Source organism: Mizuhopecten yessoensis, unplaced genomic scaffold, assembly GCF_002113885.1.
Source record: "Mizuhopecten yessoensis strain PY_sf001 unplaced genomic scaffold, ASM211388v2 scaffold4931, whole genome shotgun sequence".
Classification (NCBI taxonomy): domain Eukaryota; kingdom Metazoa; phylum Mollusca; class Bivalvia; order Pectinida; family Pectinidae; genus Mizuhopecten; species Mizuhopecten yessoensis.
The window spans coordinates 93432-99548 of NW_018405793.1; the positions used below are offsets into that span (position 1 = coordinate 93432).

At 38.1% G+C, this 6117-nt stretch overlaps 1 protein-coding gene across 1 annotated transcript in view; it reads right to left on the bottom strand.

Annotated features, from left to right (window-relative positions):
- LOC110450025 (26S proteasome non-ATPase regulatory subunit 11-like) overlaps positions 1-6117 on the bottom strand; it is a 61471-nt gene that overhangs the window by 42456 nt on the left and 12898 nt on the right. The gene's annotated exons all lie outside the window — the stretch shown is intronic.

The following is a 6117-nucleotide window of genomic DNA, read 5'->3' on the forward strand; positions in this document are numbered from 1 at the left end:
AATCTTGGTCTTCAGAAGAAGATTTTTGAAATTTCAGTCAATTTTACCCTTTTTGGCCCCGCCCCTCAGGCCCAGGGGGTCAGTCAGGGCTCATATGTGCATACTATCAAACTGCTACCTAATACTGATAAGGCTAACCTCAATTGAATTACTTCCAATGGAAATTGAACAAATGTTGGTCCAAAGTGTGTTTTCGCTATATAAACTACAGTAAAGTTTACCCCATCCCCAGGGGGGAACTTGAGACCCCAGGGTCAAGAAATTCACAATTTTGGTAAAGCACCTTAAGACCCTTCCATCTATGAAGAGTATTTGATTCTACCATATCTGGGTCTTGAGGAGAAGATTTTTGAAATTTTAGTCAATTTGACCCTTTTTGGCCCCGCCCCTCATGCCCCTGGGGGCTTGGGACTATACCAGCCACTATTTTTGTTGACCTTTGTCCATGGAAGGTTCCTGCAAAATTTCATTGAAATTGGTTCAGGGGTTTTGGAGAAGAAGTTGAAAATGTAAATTGTTTATGGATGCACGATGAACGACGACGGACAAAAGGCGATCGCAATAGGTCACTTGAGACTTTGTCTCAGGTGACCTAAAAATCTGTGGTGAATGTGCAGAAAGCTGAACTAGTTTAAAGTAGGACTGCGATGGTTAGAAATAATGCCATTCTGATAACCATGTGTAGTTATCCAAACCAAAACCAGGCAACCATGTTTTGTGTAATGAATACAGCACTAATATGGCCCTTTCTTTTGATAAAAGTGTGATTACTTTATTCAATAAATGCATAAACTAACTCAATACTTATTCCTTGTGAACGCAGTTGCAAAACATTGCCAATTCTCAAAATCTTTATGAATCACACATACATATTGCTAGCCTCCCGGCTGGAAAATTTCCGTAGTTTCACTTTACACTCGTGTGTTTTCAATGCCATGTGCATTTATTTCTGTACATCACTTCCGGTCAGCACAACCACGATAGGTGCCAGTGAATGATCATTAAGTTGCATTGTTCAACAGAATGTCAGTCAGTATTATGTAAGATTATTGTATGTTTATACATACACTCAATGGTATGGCAAGTATATTGATCACAAGTGTTTTCAAGGTCTGTCAAACAGCAGTTAGAAACGACATTTCTGACTGGGAAAACTAATAAATGTTGACCTAAATTTTGGGACGGTTTTCGGGTATGTAGATTTGCTAACCGGATAGTAATTGTAACCGAACTGCAACTGGGTACTCGGTTACCCACGTACACTCCCGCCCTAGTTTAAAGTACACAGGGCTAATAGCATCCTGACAAGATAATTGTCTAGACTAATATGATTTAACAAGCATACTGAGTATTGCTAAAGCAATACATGTTCCCTACCGGCCCCCACTAGCTATTACACTGTAATGATTTATAAACAAGAGGCCCAGAGGGCCTGTATCGCTCACCTGAATATGTTTTACATAATTGGTATATGAAGTAAAAAAAGCACTCCATGGTAGGTGCTGTATGTACATATGAAATTTCAGAAAGATCCATCCAGTACTTAAGATATAGCGAGAAAAACTTCAAACATAGCCCCACCCCTTCTGCCCCCTGGGAGACCACACCAACTGCTCAATTCTCTGTGAAATGATCAGATTATTTCAAACCAGAAAGAGGTTTGTGACATTTTTAATGATTACTTTGTACATGATGCTGATGGTATTGGAAACACCCTGGATATCCAAACTCTAGAAACCCACAGTAGCATCAGCAGTATTAACGATAATATACAGTACAGGGGGAAAGTTCCTACAGTTTTAAACCAGTCAATGCAGATTGTGTAGCAAAGATTATGTGTAAGCTTGATTGTAAAAAGTCTGTAGGTGTTGATGGTATTCCTGCTAAGGTTCTTAAGGCAGGTTCTTCTTCCTTAAGCTCTACCTTTGCCACTTTATTTAATCATTGCCTTGAAACCCCAAGTCTTTTCCTTATAATTTTAAGCTGGCACAGGTTGTTCCAATTTTTAAAAAGAAGGATCCACTTGACAAACAGAATTACAGACCTGTCAGTATTTTACCATCTGCTTCAAAGATTTTTGAGAGAATTTTACATGATCAATTAACCAACTTTTTTAATAATATATTTAATCCTTTTCTGGCTGCTTTCAGAAAGGGATATGGATGCCAGTCTACCCTGCTGCGTCCTGAGGATTGGCGAAGGGCCTTGGATAAGAATAAGTTTGTAGGTGCTATCCTCATGGATCTCTCCAAGGCCTTCGACTGTATTCCTCACGGGCTGCTGCTGAGAAGCTTATGGGTTGGACGAGGCTGCAGTCGGTCTCATCAGTAGCTATCTGGGGGGCAGATTTCAGCGGACTAGGCTGGGGTCCAATGTCTCTGACTGGGAGCAGTTGGAGGGGNGGGGGTACCTCAGGGATCTATTTTAGGACCTTTAATTTTTATTTTTTTTTATAAATGACATCTTTTATTTTGTTGATAAGGGTACCCTTTATAATTATGCTGTTGATAACGCACTGTCGCATATTGACTCTGACCCTGTTCAATTAAAGAATACACTCGAAGGGAGGAGTAATATTTTGATCAAATGGTTCGAGGATAATGGTATGAAGGCCAATCCTGACAAATTTCAGGCTATATCCATTGGGAAGAAAACTCACAATATTATATCTTCCTATACTGTTAAAGACCATGTTATAAAATGTGAAGATATTGTTAAACTTTTGGGTGTAGACATAGATTTTAACTTAAAGTTTGACTTTCATGTGTCAAACATTTGCAAGAAAGCATCCAAACAGTTATGTGTTTTAAAACGGATTGGATGCAATCTAAGCAAGCAGGTGAAAACTTTTTGATCTTTTATTCTTTCAAATTGTAATTATTGTCCCCCGGCATGGCATTTCTGCAGTTTAAATTCCACAAGGAAGATGGAGAAGATACAAGAAAGAGCCATTCGTTTTATTGAGGATGACTACACAACGCCAGTTTTAGAACTTTTACCAAAAGCAAGTTTATCTTTTCTTCATTTAAACAGAATGAAAACCATGGCTTGTGAAGTTTTTAAAATTATTACCAATGTAGCTCCGGATTATTTATGTAATCTTTTAACCATGAAATCGTCTTTTTATAACCTCAGGAATGAAAGGCAGCTGGAGCTACCAAGAGTAAGAACAACCAGGTATGGACTGAAGTCTTTTCACTACGACGACGCCCGGGTGTGGAACAGTCTGCCAAACCATTTGAGGAAGGTGGATAGTTATCCAGAGTTTGCCAGCCTGCTGCACTCCTGGGATGGCCCCGTTTGCTCATGTCGTATCTGTACCTGTGTCTAGAGTTTTAATGTTTTTTCAGTGCTTTAGTCTTTATTACTAGTTACCTGCTTTATTTATCTATTATTTATTTACCTACCTATTTAGCTTAACTTTTGCTTTGCATGGCGCTTTTATATACCAATAACTGGCAGCATAGTTTCTAGCCCTCTCTTCTAATCATCGTTATAGCTCAATATCTTTTACTTACAAGACCTTGTCGTCCTATTTTAATTTACACTATATTAGTGTATATTATGTCAATTTTTACTCTTTTGCTATATTAGCATATATGTACATTACACTTGAAGTGTTTTAACCCTCCTATCATATAGCAACACCTGTGTGATATGCAGGTGTTTCACTATTACCACTTTACATAATTTTTAGTATAGTACTTTAAATTTAGTGTCTGTGATATCTATTTATATGCTGCTATGTTATTGTATGTTTTACTCGCTGATTATATGCTAGCTTTCTGTGATAGTGTATAGCTAGATTTGTTGTTTTCTGTTTGCTTTTTATCATGTTTGTCGCAAAAATAGTGCTACAGCGCTAATGTTTCTATGTTTGATATATGCGACGTTAAATAAATTTTCTTCTATCTTGTATCTTGAATACAAAATTGGGTCTCATTGGCCCAAGGATGCTCCAGACTAAATTAGGACAAAATCCCTTAATCACTATGGTAAATAAGGATTTTAAAGGTTTTATTTGGGCCCCGCCTCTCTGCCTCCAGGGGGGTTAGACACACCGTTTATACAAAATTGGTTCCCCTTTACCAAATGATGCTTCATACCAAATTTGGACAAAATCCTGTCATTCATACAGAAGCAAAATGTACTTGCTATGAAGAATTTGCTATGTTTCCCCTATTGGGCCCCTCCCTTCTGCCCCCAGGGGAGGGCCACACTCGCTGTTTATACGAAATTGAGTCCCTTTTGCCCAAGGATGCTCCAGACTAAATTAGGATACAATCCCTTAATCAATATGGTAGAAGAAGGATTATAAAGGTTTTACTTCTGTTTCCCCTATTGGGTCCCGCCCCACCCCGCCCCTCAGGTCCCAGGGGGGCTACACCCACCGTTTATACAAAATTGGTTCCCCTTCACTCAAGAATGCTTCAGACCAAATATGGACCAAATCCATTCATTCCTACAGAAGGAGAAGGATTTTAAAGAATTTGCTATGTTTCCCATATCGGGCCCCGCCCCTCAGGCCCCAGACCCACAGTTTATACAAAATTGGTTCTCCTTTACCCAAGGATGCTTCAGACCAAATATGGAACAAATCCTTAAAATTTCTACAAAAGAAGGATTTTAAAGAATTTGCTATATATGTTTCCCCTATTGGGTCACGCCGCTCAGGCCCTCAGGGGTCAGACCCACGGTTTATACAAAATTAGTTCCCCTTTACCCAAGGATGCTTCAGACCAAATATGGAACAAATCCTTTAAAGGGACATCACGTGAAGAGCCATATTTTTTTTTAATGAATGTATGTATAGTATGCACTTCCACTTATGTTACCTCGCTATCCCCATATTCATAGTCCGTTCCAAATGTCCAGTCTGACCACTTGAATTGTTCAGGAAAGCCCTGCTAAAAATAGCGCCGATAATGTCACCTGACTAGGCAGTTAACAGGAGTGGTCTGGGCGAGATGAAACGGTTTCTAAAGGGGCCCCCAGAGAGGGGCGTCAGGCAACTGCAACTTCTTACCGCACTATGACACCAAGTAATATGATTTCTAAGTCTGTATTAAAACTTATTGAACAGTAATTATTCATCATTAAAAGTTAATTGCACACTTGCCAATATTCAATAATAATAGACATAAACATTAAGTATATATATACAAATATATATTGAATTTAGTACCGGAATGTGACACCTGTACAGGGCTAAACACCTTTATTCAACCATGGGACAAACCTTTGTGTAAAATGGAATATTCACGAGACGAATATCCCTTTTCAAATGTTTTCATAAAGTGCATATCTGCAATGACAAACTACATGCGTGTAAAAAAGAGAAACGTTTGTGATTTTTTTTATTACATTGTACAACTTAATATCTTTGGCCAATTTTTGTTTCTATACCATGCATACAAATGTATGTATACTACACATCCCTGGTATACTCTCTTTCCCACTTTCACCGTCTCCATACGCTAACACTTACATGTAGTTAGTCATATTAGCCATCACACACACTAAACTGTACGACAAAACCACTACGTGTACATGTAGAATATGCGTCAGCTATGGGACGTGTTGAGCTACTTGATAATTATATTTTTTCAATACTTTTCATAGATTAAAGCATTCTTGTCAATGGACCCTTTTTTATGTTGAGCCAACTTTTCTTTAATCATTTCATTTTTGTCCGAAACAGAAGCCGTAGTTATCGACAACACGCGTCAGTTTTACAAAGTAAACAAATGTTTCTTCCCCTGTTTTCAATCCTTTCCGATTCTATCTGAAGTCGAAAATTAATTCTTTATAGAGAAAAGGTTGTTACATGATCATACATTCTAAGTCAACAACATATGAAAACATGAACTGTTAAAATATTGCGATTTAAAAAACAAGAGGCCCATGGGCCTTAACGGTCACCTGATATATTTATACAGAGAGTTGATTTTGTTTTTAACATGAACAGAAATATTATTCAAAGTGACAAAAAACAATAAAACCACCTTACTCAATATCTAGCATACAGATTTCAGACTAAAAAGGATTTGAAACTAGCACCTCTGATTCTTAACAAGGAAAATGAAGAAATTTTAGCACACTGACTCCTTTGAGCCC